At 37.2% G+C, this 18,727-nt stretch overlaps 1 protein-coding gene across 12 annotated transcripts in view; it reads right to left on the bottom strand.

The window, feature by feature from the left end:
- PSD3 (pleckstrin and Sec7 domain containing 3) overlaps positions 1 to 18,727 on the bottom strand; it is a 713,619-nt gene that overhangs the window by 17,885 nt on the left and 677,007 nt on the right. The window lies entirely within an intron of this gene.

Here is an 18,727-nt window from a genome sequence, read left to right as displayed (position 1 = left end):
ACAATAATGTTCATAGCCAGATGGTAAAAAAAGGAAGAAGAAACAGCAAAAAATTGAATGTTTTAGTTAATATAATTTCATGCCACAAAGTAATCACTATGTAAGAATTAACATGGTCCCTCTAGGGCAAGTAAAAAATGAGATAGAATATAAAAAAATGAGTGAAAAGCAATGAAAAGACTGGTGGCAATGAAAAGACTAGTCTTGGGGTCAGGTGGCCTGCTGTTGACACTGCCACTGTAAGTGTGGAATTTGTCTATTTTCATAAATTGTTATTCACTCTTTGTTATGTAGTTCTTTCAGAGATATTTCTTTCATTAAGGAAGGCATAGAAAGGGATGCCTGGGTGGTTCAGTGATTGAGCATCTGCCTTTGGCTCAGGGCATGATCCTGGGGTCCTAGGATGGGTCTGGGATTGAGTCCCACATCAGGCTTCCTGCTTCTCTCTCTTCCTATGTCTCTGCCTCTCTTTCTCTCTCTCTCTCTCTCTCTGTGTCTCATGAATAAATAAATAAAAATCTTAAAAAAAAAAAGAAAGGCAAAAAAAAAAAAATAAAGAAAGGCAAAGAAAATTTGAGAATAAGATGTACCTCAGGGACAATTTGCTGCCTTTGGCCAAAGTTATATTTTTTATTTTATTTATTTATTTTTTATTTAAAATTTTTTTATTTTTTTATTTTTTAAAGCTGTAAACTAGGCTTTATTCATTTTGGCCAAAGTTATTAAAAATTTTGTCTTAGTCTCTGCTGATTCATTCTCAGATCAATTCTAGAAAATCTGGTGGTTGTATGTTTAGCTTTCTTTCTCAGGAATTCAACAGTGTGAATAGATTTCTAGCAGTGTAACTGCAAAACCTTAGTATACTATCAAAACAATTTGAGATGGGATTTTACCAAATCCAAGTATAATAGCTACTCTCTTACAGAAGAACTTCTAAATTTTTTTTTTTTTTTTTTGGTGATTTTGTCCATTCAGGAAGCTCTCTTCTTTAATCTCCTTCTTAAGATTTGCTATTTTCATGAAGCCTTCTGTGACCACCAAGAGCTAAAGACAATTCAAATGATTAATGCCTTCTTTCTCTACTAAAATAAAATTTTCTTCTGTCTGTAACCTCTTGACTACATTTTTGTTTTGCTATATTTGTTTATTAAAAAGTTGGTCTTTAATTACCTATAACAATGCTTCTCAATATGTAGAATATCCCTTTCACTAGCAGCAATGCCTACTGGGGAGGAATGGAAAACACTATGTCTAAGGCAAGCAAGCTGTTGCTTAGGTTGAAAAAAGAAAGAAAAACAAAAACAGAAAAAGAAACAAACAACCAAACTATTGATATAATTTGAAAAGAATGTACACGCATCTGATTGAACAGCTTACTTTCTCTTGAACCCTGCATACCATTTATTTCATTTAAAGGTAGACTATATCCTTTTGATTTCTGATACATGAATACAATAGTAATAACCAGAATGAAAATAACACTGTGCTGGCAATTTTAATTTGGTACTGCCATTTGTATTCAGACCTCATTGCTTTAGCAATCAAATCCTGAATACATTTCCTCCTGACATTTGCCTTTCTCATGCAGGTAGGGTAAAAGGTCATTCCAAAATGAAGGAAGGAAACCAATAATGTCATATACACTACAAAACACTTTTGCTCTTAGATTTCTACACTGGGAAACAAACTAAAAAATAAAAACATGCAAACAATAGAGGAAGGAACTCTTCAAGTAACTGCTTATTCAAATAAAGACTGTTCATCTCCATTTTGCGTTGTATGGAATGATGGCAGAATTGATTTGCAGAGACTTTATTCTTAACAAGCTGGCTCATCCACCATTACCTGCTAACTTAAGAAAGCAATTACATTCAAAGCAGCTTTCTGGAAGTTCTTATCTGAAAGCTATGCTAAGACTTACATTTTTAAAAAGAAATTTTTCCTTTATGAGGGGATCCCTGGGTGGCGCAGCGGTTTGGCGCCTGCCTTTGGCCCAGGGCGCGATCCTGGAGACCCGGGATCGAATCCCACATCGGGCTCCCGGTGCATGGAGCCTGCTTCTCCCTCTGCCTGTGTCTCTGCCTCTCTCTCTCTCTGTGACTATCATAAATAAAAAAAAAAATTAAAAAAAAAAAATAAAATAAAAAAGAAATTTTTCCTTTATGCGACTCTCATATTAGGCCTCAGCATGCAGTGGTAATGCACTGCCTAAATATAGCAAATATACACCTTTCAATCTGTATAGTCTGCATTTGTGGCTTTCTGGGAAAATCTGAGGAAATGTGAATTCCACTTTTTTTATTTCACCTCTTGGCTGGCTCTCTCTTTTTAAAAGATTTTATTTATTTATTCATGAGAGACACAGAAAGAGAGAGAGGCAGAGACACAGGCAGAGGGAGAAGCAGGCTCCATGCAGGGAGCCCGATGTGGTACTCAATCTCGGGTCTCCAGGATCATGCCCTGGGCCAAAGGCAGGTGCTAAACTGCTGAGCCACCCAGGGATCCCCCTCCTCCCCCATGAACTTTGTGGCTTCTATTTGAAAAACTTTAAAACAAAAAGCTTGCTTCTGTATAATAATGTAAGCAGAAGGGATCAAAAAGTTCTACTATATACAGGAAGGACTGGATTTGTAGAGAGCTTTTCTGTCTCCATTCTTTTGCCCTTGGCCCTCCCAGCCCAGATATTCCTATGTCATTCTGTCTTTGCCAGGTGGGAACTCAGCCCTCCTCCACTGCACCTAGAAAGCTCTTCCACTGGCCCATTAGAGAGCAAGGGGAGATGAATGGTTATCAGTGGATCCATTCCACCTCCTGGTCCAGCTACTGCTCTCCTCAGGGCCTGCCTGGCTGCCAACACAAAGCATGCAGGTCACCTGCAGTGCTTTTTACCTTTGTAGGACAACATCTCCATCTTTGTGGAAAAGGAAAAGGCTTGGATTTTTAAAAATATTTTTAATTCATTTATTCACGAGAGACACACAGAGAGAGGCAGAGACACAGGCAGAGAGGAAGCAGGCTTCCCATGGGAAGCCTGATGTGGGGCTCGATCCCCATACCCCGGGATCACAGCCTGAGCCAAAGGTAGATGCTCAACCACTGAGCCACTCAGGCACTCCAAGGCTTGGATTGTTAAAGAATAGTCCTGATTCCTGCTAAGAAATAATTTTTAAAACACTGTTACCTCTCTCAATCATTTACTTTCTCTTGCTTTCAAAACCCTTTCTAAACACCCAGTCTTTATTAGTATACAGATTTCTATCCCTTTAAAAAAATTAAAGTCAAAATTCTTAAAGTCCACAAAGCTCACTTAGAAAATAGTACACATTTTGTTTTCTTGGTGGAAAGTTCAAGAAAGGAATTGTTTAGTTCCAAACCCACCCTGGGGCATTTGTACAGAGAACTGCCATCCACAAGGCTTCTGGCTCTGGGAGCTCTAGCTACACCTATTCTCAATGGACCCACACAGTTTGGCCTTGTGTGAGGGTTTTGAAGCAGCCAAGTATAAAGTTAAATATAAAAGAAAGTTCAAAAAAAAAAAAAAAAAAGAAAGTTCATTCTGGATTAATGGTATTAAAGTTTGCTGTTAAAAAAATGGAAAATATATTGTCCTTTGAAACACAGGGATACAAAGTCAAGTTTTACATACCCAAGTTAAGTAATGTGAGCTAGAGAAATGCTATTTATCTGGACAAATGACTAAATTTAACTCTTATGGAATAAAAGTTTGTCTCTTACTAAATTTTTCCTTATGGAACTCACATCTAAAACATCTAAAACAAAATTTCAGTTTTTATGACAACATTTTTATAAAAACTCTTAGTCTCTTGGTTTATATCTTGGTAATACTTCTGATTATATTGTAATTCCCTAAAGTCATATCCCTTAGCAGCACATTCCCAAAGTCCTCACTATAGCTTGTCACAAATTCACAGTTCCACAAAGCCCAATGCCAGTCATAAGGACCCAAAGTCAGTCTTTCCAAGAAATTTTTAAAAGGTCGGATTTGAGGAGGCTTTGAAAAACCTTGGCTTTAAACTACCTTCCCCACTAATCTTCCATGATATTTCATTCCTGAGATTTATTAATTGCTTTTGAGCTAAAAGCATTTTTACACTTTCTGTATTCTCAGTTCAAATGTCCCTTTAAGAGAAGTACCATAAGCTACTATCTGTGTCCAATTTTTTGAGCCTGTCTTGGTAAAGCAACTTCCCAACAGTGGAGTCAGAACACCAAGCAACCCAACCATGGCTAAGTCCCTTGCTCTCTCCAGGTCTCAAGTTCCACATAGGGCACTGAAGGGAAATGGAAAACCAGCCATGCTTTACTTATTTCACAATTTTGCCAAAAGCCAGACCCGGTCAGGGAAGAAACCTGCTGTGAAAACACCTTGCACATTCCTTGGTGTGTGTGAGCTACACCTCAAGGAGGAACACAAGTAGACAAATTATTGAGTACTCCTAAAAGAAGTCTATGACACGAACAGAACCAATTTCTAGTCTTCCAAAGAATGTTGGCTGAAAGGTCTTACAGAAAACATCTTTTGCTTTGCATATGGTTTTATTCCCTAATATTTCCAGAAAATTTTTTTAAAAGTTTACATTTTCATTATAAGTCTTTTGAGTAATTTTAAACCAGATACATCTAAAGAATCTCAATAGCCTGTTACAGCACCCCACCCCAAAGCCTCTTCATCTCAGATTAGATACTGAAGTTCTTAAAAGTCTTATATCAAAAACATATAGATACTTCTAGAATAAATAGGAAAAAAGTCTAATATAGTTAGAGATAAAGTATTCTGGGTGAAAATAAAAAAGCAAAACCAATATACACACCACCTTTTCATTGTTCTGATTCGGCAGGTTAATCCAAGGGAAGGATTCAGCACCAGCAGTTAACAAACAGATGAGACAGGGAGGGTCATTTAACAAAAAGTCTACAGGAACCAGAAAGGAGGTGATTCACATTGTTTGCATAAGAACTTTCTTTGTAAGGGAAATGTATTTCGTTTTTTTCCTATCTCAAAAGTTACTGATATGAAAAAGGACACAAGGCTACAGGCAACATCATTCACACCAGGTGAGCCTCCTGTTTATTGTATTTCTAACCAGAAGTAATAATCAAAATATTAAACTACTGCTACAGTGCTAAATCAGAATGAAAACCACTTGCAAACCATTGTAAAGCTTTACAGATGTCTGATAACTGCCTATCAGCTCACTTACCACTTCTTAAATTAGCCATTAAATCTACCCAGGCCTGTTATCAGACCTCCAAGTCCCTGACTGACTTTTAAGCAGATTTAATGGTTTTATACATGTATTAGTCAATACAGCAGCCGCTACCCTCAGGTAGCTAAAGTACATGTGAAATGTGGCCAGTCTGCATTGACATATGGTGTAAGTGGAAAATAATTACTAATTCTCAAGATTTAGTAAGAAAAAAAGAATGTAAAATATCTTAATATTTTATATTGATTACATGTTAAAATGATAATGTATTTTGGATATATTGTGTTAAATTTATAAGTCTTATTACAATAAGTTCTACGTGTAATTTAATTTTTAAATGTAGCTACTAGAGAATTTAAGATTACATAAGTGATTTGCATTATATCTCTATTGGATAGTACTGGTCTAGATCTCCTGACATCCCTAAATCAAAATATCTTTTTTTTTTTAAAGATTTAATTTTTTTTAAAGTAACCTCTACACCGAACATGGGGCTTAAACTCATAACCCCAAGATCAAGAGCTGTATGCTCTATGGATTGAACTAGCTAAGTACTCCCACCAAATTGGAATATTCTTATTCTATGTTTAACACTCTTAGGGGGGTCTTCATGAGACAAACTAATAAACTAAGTGGTGGTAATACATCACTCTCTTCAAAAATACAGAGTTGGAAGGGACATTTAGCCCTTTGGGATCTTTGGGTTAGTTCACCCAATCCCATTTCATTTTTAATAGCTAGGAAACTGAGGCCCAGAGACAATAAATGTGTAACAAACACATCAAGGATAAGATTAAAACAGCCTCCTAACTCCCAGCCCAGTCCTTTTCCCAATTTTACTATTTTATCCCTGCATTTGCCCTTATCCTGCAGCTAATACCTTAACCCAAAGCAGTGACCCTCATGAGAGCAAATATTCAGGAATAAGGAGGGATATAGGGACAATGAGTCATTTTAAGTCATATGGCTGGCTGTTTATTCTGTCTTCTCAGGTATGGTCTTAGCTCTTTTTGATCATCTACTTAAAATATGATTCAAAGGATCCTTTGCTTAGCTTCTCCTTTTAAAAGCATATATCTTCACTTACAGAGTAAACTTCTGAGCTTCTTAGCCTTCATTGTCATAAAAATGCAATTCCAAATGGCATGGCAAGAATGATGTCTCTATTATTAATCACCAACCTAAGTTCTCTAGCATTTGACATACAATAGTATCCCACTAAAAAAAATTCTTAAATTTCCTTAACAATTCTATTAAGTTGCAATACAGCTTCTCAGATCCAGACATTATCAATACTTCTGTGATGTTTTCTGTACTATCATTAGATTCCAGTCTAGATTCAGTTGCTAATACTGAGACTTCTCTAAGTGAATGGAATTTCTCCCTTGCTTTCACAAGAGAGAAAAGGGTAATAACTGCTATCACTGTACCTTTATGATCAAAGCCATTATAAATTAATAGCATGATCATTTGCTTCAGAGGTGGATTTGCCTTGTGACAGTTGACATTGTATTGAGGTATGCCCTTGCACTGCTCCTGTGAGAGGAAAAGTGGTCTACAATGTGAGAATTACTTATCTAATGTTGACAAATTAAAGATGAACAATCTGAGGAAACAAGGCTAAGATCACAAGGAATTTATTTTAAAAAGTATCTCAAGCTACCTACCCACCCACCATGCCACAAACAACCCAACAATAAAACTGAGGGTTGCAACTAGATATTTATATTATGTGCACTTCTAAATATGAGTTTCTCTAATGAGGATGTGTCAAATATGCTCTTATTCCCAAGTATGTAAATTTCAGAAAGAATCATGCCATTTTACATGTCAAGAAAAATTAGAAATTCAGAAAAAAATGCATCATGTTTCAAGAATGTCCTAGATTTTCTAGATTTAAAATACTCTGTCCCCAAACTATTATGTCTTGTTATAGTGGACATTTGTTGTTTCTAAAACTGAATTTTCTAGCCATGTGGTTGGTGTGAGTCCTAATGGTCTTAAACCATAAGCATATGCTACACTAGGTCGCAATTCAGGAGTGAGAACTCACTTAAACCTACCACATGAAGCCAAGGGGACATTATTCTGCATCTAGCCTGAGCCATCCGGGAAGTAGACATTTTTTCCTAAGATTAGGACCTGAAAACACATACCTGCAAGTATCCACTTTCTAAATATGAAGGGACTAGTTGACTCCAAAGCACATATTCAAATGTCTCATCTAACTGAGACAAAATATATACAACTGGCTGCAGCCTTTTTTCGAGGGATGGCAAACCCAAATGCCTCCGGGGGCCAGGCCAACAAGTCAATGTGGAAACCTACCAGATGTGATATAATAGGGACTCGTGGAGAAGATACTGCTTATCTTCTCTCAGTGCATATAAATTACAATGAAAAAAATATAGCACTATGGTAATCAAACAAAAATGCTGACATTAGGTCTGATGGCCACATAAAATTCACTGACATCGCGTTGGCCACCAGGTTTCCAGCTGGCTCTACAATGAACCTTAGAAACCAATCTCTATTAACCCAACTCTAATCCCTTTTCATTATATCTCTTACAGCCCACTTATATTTTTAATCAGTTTGGGCAGCTACACCATTTCCCTTTCACTACTTAGGTCTAACGATTAATTATTGATGCCAATAAAAACATCTTAATTGTTTTTTTAGAAATCTCAATGAACTAATACTTTTATTAGCATCAAGGTAGAGTTTAGTGATTTATCAATTGTATATAATACCCAGTGCTCATCCCATCAAGTACCCTCCTTTTTTTTTTCCAAGTACCCTCCTTAATGCCCATCACCCAGTTACCCCATTCCCCCACCCACCTCCCCGCCCAGCAACTCTCAGTTTGCCTCCTAGAGTTAAGAGTTGCTTACGCTTGTCTCCCTTCTGATTTTTGTCATATTTTAGTTTTCCCTCCTTCTCCCTATGATGCTGTTTTGTTTTTAATATCCACATATGAGTGAAATCATATGTAATTGTCTTTCTCCAATTGACTTATTTCACTTAGCATAATACCCTCATTACATGCATGTCATGGCAAATGGTAAGATTTCATTTTTGATGGCTCAGTAATATTCCATTGGTTTTTAAAAAATACTTTATTTATTTATTCATGAGAGACACAGAGAGAGAGGTGGAAACATAGGCAGATGGAGAAGCAGGCTCCCTCCAGGGAGCCTGATGTGGGACTCAATCCCAGGACCCCAAGATCAAGACCTGAGCCCAAGGCAGATGCTCAACCACTGAGCCACCCAGGTGTCCCTCAGTAATATTCCATTGTATATATAGACCACATCTTCTTTATCCATTCATCTGTCGATGGACATGTGGGCTCTTTCCATAGTTTGGCTATTGTGGACATTGCTGCTATAAACACTGAGGTGCAGGTTTAATCACTATGTTTGTATCCTTTGGGTAAATATCTATAGTGCAATTGCTGGGTCGTAGGGTAGCTCTATTTTTAACTTTTTGAGGAACCTCCATACTGTTTTCCAGAGTGGCTGTATCAGCTTGCATTCCTACCAACAGTGTAGGAGGGTTTCCTTTCTCCACATCCTCTCCAACATTTGTTGTTTTCTGTATTGTTCATTTTAGCCATTCTCACTGGTGTGAGGTGGTATCTCATTATGTTTTTGATTTGTATTTCCCTTATGCCATGCGATGTTGGGCATTTTTTCATGTGTCTGTCTCCTCTTTGGAGATATGACTGTTCATATCTTCTGCCAATTTCTTGACAGGATTATTTGTTTTTTGGGTGCTGAATTTGATAAGTTCTTTATAGGTTTTGTTTACTAACCCTTTATTTGATAAGACACTGGGAAATACCATCTCCCATTCAGTAGAGTGTCTTTTGGTTTTGTCGACTATCTCTTTGCTGTGCAAAAAAGCTTTTATCTTGATGAAGCCACAATAGTTCATTTTTGCTTTTGTTTCCTATACATTTGAAGATGTGTCTAGGTAGAAGTTGCTGTGGCCAAGTTCAAAGAGTTGCTGCTTGTGTTCTCCTTTAGCATTTTGATGGATTCCTGTCTCACATTTAGATCTTTCGTCCATTTTGAGTTTATTTTTGTGTGTGGTGAAAGAAACTGGTCTAGTGTCATTCTGCACATGGCTGTCCAATTCTCCCAGCACCATTTGTTGAAGAGACTGTCTTGTTTCCAGTGGATATTCTTTCCTGCTTTGTCAAAGGTTAGTTGACCACAGAGTTCAGGGTCCATTTCTGGGTTCTCTATTCTGTTCCATTGATCTATGTGTCTGTCTTTGTGCCAGTACCACACTGTCTTGATGATCACAGCTTTGTAATACAGCTTGAAATCAGGCATTGTGATGCCACCAAGCTTTGGTTTTCAACATTCCTCTGGCTATTTGAGGTCTTTTCTTGTTCCATACAAATTTTAGGATTATTTGTTCCAGCTCTGTGAAAAAATGTCAATGGTATTTTGATAGGGACTGCACTGGATGAGTAGATTGCTCTCGACAATATTTGTTCCTCTACCTATGAACATGGAATGTTCTTTCTATCTTCCTTAATTTCTTTCATAAGTGTTCTATAGTTTTCAGGGTACAGATTTTTTACATTTTGGTTAGGTGTGTTCGTAGGTATCTTATGGTTTTTAGTGCAATTGTAAATGGGATTGATGCCTTACTCTTTCTTCTGCCTCATTGTTAGTGTATAGAAATGCCACTGATTTCTATGAATTGATTTTATACCCTACAACTCTACTGAATTCCTGTATCAGTTTTAGCAATTTTTGAGAGGAATCTTTTGGGTTTTCCAAATACAGTATATCATGTCATCTGTGAAGAGGGAATGTTTGACTTCTTCTTTGCCAATTTGAATGCCTTTTATTTCTTTTTGTTGTCTCATTGGTGAGGCTAGGACTTCTAGTACTGTTCTGTTCCTGGTCTTAGGGGAAAGGCTATCAGTTTTTCTTCATGGAGGATGATAGTCACTGTGGACTTTTTGTAGATGGCTTTTATGATATGGAGGTATGTTCCCTGTATCCCTACACTGTGGAGAGTTTTAATCAAAAAAAGATGCTGTATTTTGTCAAAAGCTTTTCTGCATCAATTGAGAGGTTCTTTTCTTTTCTTTCTTTTTTTTTTTAAATAAATGTGGTCTTTCATTGACTTGCAGATGTTGAACTACTCTTGTAGCGCAGGAATAAATCCCACTTAGTCATGGTGAATAATCCTTTTAATGCACTGTTGGGTTTGTATTGGTATCTTGGTGAGAATTTTTGCATCCATGTTCATCAGGGATACTGGTCTGTATCCCTGGTTTTGGTGGAGTCTTTGTCTGGTTTTGGGACTATTGTAATGCTGGCCTCATAGAACAAGTTTGGAAGTTTTCCTTCCATTTCTATTTTTTTAAACAGCTTCATAAGAGTAGGACTTAATTGTTCTTTAAATATTTGGTAGAATTCCACTGGGAAGCTATCTGGTCCCAGAGTCTTATTTGTTGGGAGATTTTTGATGGCTGCTTCAATTTCCTTGCTGGTTATAGGCCTGTTTGGGTTTTCTATTTCTTCTTGTTTCAGTTTTGGTAGTTCTCTGTTTCTAGGAATGCATCTATTTGTTCCAGGTTGCCTAATTTGTTGGCATATAGTTGTTCATAATATGTTCTTATAATTGTTTTTCTTTGGTGTTATTGTGATCTTTCCTCTTACATTTATGATTTTATTTATTTGGATCATTTCTCTCTCTCTCTCTCTCTTTTTTTTATAAGTCTGGCTAGGGGTTTACTGATCTTGTCTCAGAAAACCAGCTGCTAGTTTCAATGATGTGTTCTACTATTCTTTTGGTTTCTATTTCATTGATTTCTGCCCTAATGCTTATCATTTCTCTTCTGCTGAATTTAGGCTTTATTTGCTGTTCTTTCTCCAGCTTCTTTAGGTCTAAGGCTAGCTTATGTATTGAGACTTTTCTTGTTTTTCTTGTAAAAAGCCTGTCCTGCTATATACTTCCCTTTTAGGACCACCTTTGCTGCATCCCAAAGGTTTTGAAGTGTTGTCTTTCCATTTTCATTGGTTTCCATGACTTTAAAAATTCTTCTTTAATTTCCTGGTTAACCTATTCATTCTTTAGTTGGATGCTTTTTAACCTCCATGTATTTGTGTCCTTTCCAAATTTTCTCTTGTGATTGAGCTCAAGTTTGGAAGTGCTGTGGTCTGAAAATATGCAGGAAATAAACTCAATCTTTTGATATTGACTGAGACCTTATTTGTGACCCTACTCTGTAGTATGTGATCTACAGTATGTGATCTACTCTGGTGAATGTTGCATGTGCACTTGAGAAGAATGTGTATTCTGCTGTTTTAGAATGAAATGCTCTGAATATATCTATGGAGTCCATTTCTCCTGTGTGTCATTCAAAGCTTTTGTTTCCTTGTTGATCTTTGGCTTAGATGATCTGTTCCTTGCTGGGAGTGGGGTGGTAAAGTCCTCTACCATTATTGTATTATTTATAAATGTATTTATTTAATTTGGTTTAATTGGTTGATATAATTGGCCGCTCCCAAGTTAGTATTTACAATTGTTATATCTTCTTGTTAGATAGACCCTTTTATTATGATTAGTGTCCTTCTTCATCTCTTATTACAGTCTTTGGCTTAAACTCTAATTTGTCTGAAATAGCGATGGCTACCCCAGCTTTCTTTTGATGTCCATTAGCATAATAAATAGTTCCCCATTCCCTCACTTTCAATCTAGAAGTATCTTTGTGTCTAAAATGTGTCTCTTATAGACAGTATATCGATGGGTCTTGCTTTTTCATCCAATCTGATACCCTTGACTTTAGTTAGGAGTATTTAGTCCATTTACATTCAGAGTGATTATTGAAAGATAAGGATTTAGTGCCATTTTATTATGGTTAAAGTTGCTGTTTCTGTAAATTGTCTCTGTTCCTTTCTGATCTTTGTTACTTTTGGGCTTTCTTTTCACTCAGATAAGTCAGTTTATTAATATTTCTTGGAGGGCTAGTTTAGTGATCAACAATTCTTTTATTTTCTTTCTGTCCTAGAAGCTCTTTATCACTCCTCCTATTCTGAATGATGGCCTTGCTGGATAAAGTATTCTTGGATGCATATTTTTCTCATTTAGCACCTTGAATATATCATGCAGTCCTTTCTGGCCGGCCAGGTCTATCTGGACAGGTCTGCTGCCAGCCTTATGTTTCTACCTTTGTAGGTTAGGGACCTCTTGTCTGCAGCTGCTTTCAGGGCTTTCTCTCTGAAATTTGCAAGCTTCACTATAATATATTGAGGTGTTGACCTATTTTTTTTTGTCTCTCAGGGAGTTTTCTGTGCTTTCTCAACTTTAATGTCTGTTTCCCTCCCCAGATCAGAGATGTTCTCAGCCATAATTTGTTCAAATAAACCTTCTGCTCCTCTCTCTCTTTACTTTTTTTTTCTGGGACCTCAATTATTCTAATATTGTTTCATTTTATGGTATTGCTGATCTCTCAAATCCTCAAATCACTTCATGATCCAATAGTTAGCTTTTTCGCAGCTACCTTATTCTCCATCATTTTGTTTGCTATACTACTGACTCTCTATTCTGTCTTATTTATCCCAGCAGTTAGAGCCTCCATTTTTTATTGCATCTCAGAGAAGTCTTGATTTTAACCTGATTAGATTTTAGTTCTTTTGTTTCTACAGTGAGGAATTCTCTAGTGTCTTCTATGGTTTTCTCAAGCCCAGCTGGTATCTTTATAATCATTGTTTTGAATTCTCATTCTGACATTTTACTTATATTTGTCTTGATAAAATCCCTAGCAATGAGTAGTGGCTCTTGTTCTTTCTTTTGGGCCAGGTCTTCTGTCTTGTCATTATGTCCAGAAAAGAACAGATGAAACAGAGAAAATACAAAAATAGCAACACCACCACCAGAAACATATACAGTAAACAAATCAGTAAGGAACAGAAACACACACACACACACACACACACACACACACACACAGAATAAAATCAAAGAAGAAGTTGAGCAGGATGATAAACTAGATCTTGGGTATATTTTGGTCTGTTGCTAGCACAAACTAGATCCCAAAATAGGAAAGAAAAAAAACACATACGAAAATAAAATTGAATGAAAGGAAGCCAAAAATGGGAAAAAAAACATAAATGTAAAAATGAAAATTAAAAAAGATCTAAAAAAAGATTTGATATAATAAGGAAATAGCTGAAAAGGAAGAAATTATAAACAAAAGACTAAAGAATAAGAAGAAAAAACCAGGAATGCTAAATATTGCCTTCCTCAAGAGCTGAAGTTTTGCAGTTCTCTATAATGGGTAAACTGGTATTAGCAGGATGTTCCTACTGGTTTTCTAGGGGAAGCGCCTGTTGTGCTGATTCTCGGGTGTCTTTCCCCATGTGGAATTGCATTTGCCCTTGTCAAGGGGTTGTGCTCAGTGTGAGAGGCTCTGGATTGCTCTTTGTGCCTGATTTGCTGCCTGAAGGCTTTCTGCACTGATGTGGGGGATGAAAATGGCGGTGTCCCAACTCTAGCCCTGGAGCTGAACATTTGTGCCCTCTACCTTTCAGTATAACTCACAGAAAAGTAGTCAATCACTCTTGTCTCCCTGGTTTCCAACCTCTTTGTTCACCCAGCCTGTGACCAAGCGTTTTTATCTGGGATATAGGATTCCATTTCCAGCCTCCAAACTTTATGGACTCCTTTGGCGTGCCCCCATGTCACTCCTCTCAGGGGATGGAGGGGGCTCTCACCATAGTTCTGCTTCTTGCTGGGCATTTGCTTGGAGAGTGGTCACCTGACCATGCAGTCATTCATGGTTTACTGTAACACTGAGTAAAAAGTCAGCACCTGGACTCGATGTTTTCAGCTGGATTCCCTGTCGATGCTTGGGAACTCTACCACACTCAGGCACCTGCATTCTTTTTGAGACCCTGGGGATCCTGAGACCATGCTGTCCCATCTGGGATTCCACCCCTCTTCACCTCCTGAGGACCTTTCAGGCAGACTTCTAAAAGTTCGGATTTTGTTCTATGCTGCTTATAATACTTTCTGGTAACATGTTTACAGAGACTCCCTCCCCCTGTGGTTTATCTTCTAATAAATGTATTGCCTTGGATTCATATCTCCACACCTCCTACCTTGCAAAAAGTGGTCACTTTTCTATTTGTAGAATTGCAGCAATTCTTTTTTTTTTTTTTTTTTCAGATCTCTGGTTGATTTCACAGGTGTTCAGAATGACTTGATAACTATCTAGCTGAATTCTAGGGATCAGATGAAAGTAGGGTCTCCTACTCCTCTGCCATCTTAACTCCTCTGAAAACCTAATTCTTACATGAAAAAGATCTTGTTGTAAATAGTAACTTCACTTTCTAATTGCTATTGTCTTTAAGGCTGAAGAAACTAAGACAAATTTATGGGGCTACCATGCTATCAAAGGAATCTCCTTAACAGGGCTGTTTCTTAAAGGTCTCAGAGGTTTCCTGGCACAGCTCAGCCTACTGTGCTTTGACTGGCTCAAGTTTTGTAAATTTTTATATTTGATTCAAAGTATCCATCTCTCTCATATCTTGAAAAATTTCCAAATGCACCAGAAGCATTTAGACAATTTTAAGTGAAATAGGAACTGAATAAAGTAGAAATTACTTTTAAAGAAGTGAGGCTATTACTGATATTTATTTATTTATTTATTTATTTATTTTTATTACTGATATTTATTTTTTGAAATTGGTGAGTTTCTGAACAGAGACTTGTGATGTCTAATAGCTCTTTCATTTTTTTTTTTTTTTGATGTATAATAGCTCTTTCAAAAGTGAGTTTAGGTTCCAGGTGAACTCTTCCAAAGAATTAATAGCCACAGCTTGGGGGTACCAATCTAATCAAAAACAAAACAACTGCCCTTCCCTGCTAACTAACAGTTAACAGAGAGATAGGAACGGATTTAGTCAATGATAGCCCATTCTAAAGGAAAGTTGCTGCTTTAAGTAAAAGAGAATCTATTTATTACACGCTAAGGCTAGTAAGATAAATGGACGTTTCCTTGCTTTCTTTTCTTTCTTTTCTGTAGATTTTGTATAGACCTTAAAACAAAAATGAAACAAACTCTGAACCTATTTATTTAGTACAATTTCTAGTAACATACTGTCAGAGTTTGGAGACTATTTCTTTCTTCTTTTGGGGGCATTTTATATATTTATTGTCAGATCTAAGACAAATACTTCTTGAAAAATTAAGAGGCAGTAAAAGGTAGTGCTTTCTTCTTTTCTTTATTGAAGTTTTAATTTAAATTCTAGTTAGTTAACATATAGTGAAATATTGGTTTCATGAGTAGAACGTGGTGATTCATAACTTACATATGACACCTGGTGCTCATCACAATAAGGGCACCTCCTTAATACCCATCACCCATTTAGCTCATCTCCCTACCCATCTCCCCTTCAGCAAACCTCAGTTTGTTCTCTATAGTTAAAAGTCTATTTTCTAGTTTGCCTCTCTTTTTTTTCTCCCTATGTTCATGTTTTGTTTCTTAAATTACATGTGAGCGAAACATGGTATTTGTCTTTCTCTAATTTCACTTGGCATAATACTCTCTAGATCCATCCACATTGTTGCAAATGGCAAGATTTCATTATTTTTGATGGCTGAGTAACAGTGTGTATATATCTTCTGTATATATCTTCTTCATCCATCTATTAGTCAATGGATATTTGAAGTCTTTCCATAATTCTCTTATCAACAACAATGGCTATTGTTGATAAGAGAATATTTCTGAGGCACAGGAAGAGCTGTGAATTTGGCCCACCATGAAGAACTGTTGGTACTGAGAACACCTTGGGATATAAACAACTGAAATGCATACATTTAGGAACAACTCCCAGTGTAATTACTAAAAGTTTAATATTTTAACAAAATAAAAACACTTGTCTTGGGATGCCTGTGTGGCTCAGTGGTTAAGCATCTGCCTTTGGCTCAGAGCATGGTTCTGGAGTCCCGGGATTGAGTCCCGCATCGGGCTCCCTGCATGAAGCCTGCTTCTCCATCTGCCTGTGTCTCTGCCTCTCTCTGTCTCTCTCATGAATAAATAAATAAAATCTTAAAAAACAACAACAACAAAAAACATTTGTCTTTACCAAGATGTAAAAAATTATAAGAACTGTCTGTGGTCTGAAACCACAGGGAGGCCCTTTCTATAGGAATAGGTGAAAGAGCTCATTTCTGTCTCTGATTCTTCTTGGTGACTGCATGCAGATGGGATTAAAACTCCCCTTCTTGTCACTGCCCATTTGAGGTTCACACTGAACTATGGAGAATGCTAGTGCTTTCTGTTCTCATCTGCCTATCAGATTTGTTCTCAGGGGACCTACACTAAGCTATCTCAGAGAACTACTTTCTTTGATGTTATTTTTTATATATAATAATAAAATTCCACTCATTTATTCAATGAATATGTATTGAGCACTCAGTGCATGTTCCAGAATGTGATAAAATATACAAGATGATCAACCACTCTCACGTCCCCTATTCAGGGAATGAGATTAGATCCATCTGGGGAATGAAGTTGTCTGCTCAGGGAATGCTGTTCATAAAGCAGGGTACTTACTGCTATATAAAAGATCTCCATAAGCACACACACAAGGCAAATACTGGTGGCTGAAAGAATAGCAAAGTGGACCCCACAAGATATACTATTTCAATTTTAAGTTCATGAAAAATAATAATTCATTTTTAAAAAGGATTACTTTTACAAAAGCCTGTTTGGATAGCATCTACTCTTCTACATTCCTGGTGGACACAAATTAATGCAGTTTGAGAGACAATCTAACATGCCTAACACATCAGCATCAGAATATGATTTTAATGAGCCAGGGGCTGTGGGTACAATCTTCAGGTTCCCTGAGGTGATGGTATGATGAAAGCAACATTTATCCCCACAAAGCTTGGTCTAAGTTTCATCAGGAAATGAAAATGCTGCTCTTGTTAGGTTGCATTTTTGAAAAGGGGGCACCGGAGCACGTTTGAAAATAAGGAGTGCTTTTAGCAGTGACAACCCTCCCATGGTCGTGCAGCCACCCCCCATCTCCTGGGAGCAGACTTATAATCTGCAAAGGCAAGGACTGAAAGTAAGTTGTTGGGGACCAGAAACAGGGGACTGAGGTGTTGGGAAATTTAATTAGCATGTGTGAAAATAAAAGGGCCTATAGGTGAAAGCTACTCTAGGAGTGTGAAGAATTATGATTGCTTTTTGAGATATTCCCATTTCTCAAGAATGAACAAGCCTGGGGAAAGAAAGATGAGCTGTAGTTGTTTTGTTTATTTTTTAAAAAATATTTTTCAGGTCTTTTGCTGGCAAGGTTGATGTGGAGAACAAAGGCAAAAGAAATGTAGATAAAATTAAAGTTCCTTACAACTTGCAGCCCATTGACAAATACTTGAGACAGGCATAGAATGACATTCCTCCAGGAACTCCCAACTGTCTTAATTTTAATGCTTTGCTAGAGGAAAAAACAATCTTAGTGTGACAACAGTTAGGCCTCCAGGATCCTATAAAGCTTCTTTAACATACAAAAATCCTTTTGGAAACTTCCTTTGTAAAGACAAACTTAAAAAATACATAACCAATCACTGCTCATATTCCCAGTGCAGCTCCTTCTGCCCAGGAGTCCAGTCCGGGTGCTTCAATAATAAATCAACTTATTTTTTTGCACCAATGACATCTCGAGAATTCTTTATTATCCATACACCCCAGAAGCCAACAACATTCCAAAACTACATGAGGAGGAATTTGAGCTGCATCTTGAAAGATGAACAGGACTCTTAGAAATGAAGGTGCAGGGAAGAGCATTTGGAGCAGAAGAAAGTAGAGGAACAAAGGTGTGCTTGGAGAGAGTGGGCAGAAATGTGACTAACATACACAAAGGCTGTTGTGGAAAAACTAGTGTGGTGGAAACATAGAAAGAATCCAAATCCTCTTAAATTAAGGATCGAGACTTTATTCATAAGTTGTGGGGAGAATTGTAGGGGAAGTCATGGCAACTGTTGAAGAGAGGAACGCCATTGTCTGGGTTAAGCCTTAGAAAACTGTCAGAAGAGAACTAAAGAGCAGGAGGTAACCACCACATTCAGGTGAGAGATGAAAATCCCAGGGCATGAGCAAAGGAAGTATAAAAGCAATGCCTGTGATAAGGAAGGGACAGAAGCAAGACACTATAGAGACAGAACACTGAGATTTGACTCCTGGCTAGACGTGGGGGCCTGCAGGTGCCAGGAGGAGGGTGCTCAGATGATTCTGAGTTTCAAGATAAGGCTTTCTTCCTTCCTATGTGAGGAAACAGGATGGTAAGATGGGAATAAACGAGATGAATGATGGGAAGTAAAACGACTGTAACTAGAAGAAAAACAGTAGCTAAAGATGGATTTAGCACACCTAACAGAAAACACAATCATGTGAGAAATTTTAAAATAACTGATTTATTCATTTTGGACTATATGCTATCCATGTAAAGCAA

The sequence above is a fragment of the Canis aureus genome, chromosome 15 (genome assembly GCF_053574225.1).
Source record: "Canis aureus isolate CA01 chromosome 15, VMU_Caureus_v.1.0, whole genome shotgun sequence".
In the NCBI taxonomy this organism is placed as follows: domain Eukaryota; kingdom Metazoa; phylum Chordata; class Mammalia; order Carnivora; family Canidae; genus Canis; species Canis aureus.
The sequence above is the reverse complement of the archived record's forward strand: the minus strand, read 5'-3'. Positions and strand labels throughout refer to the sequence as shown.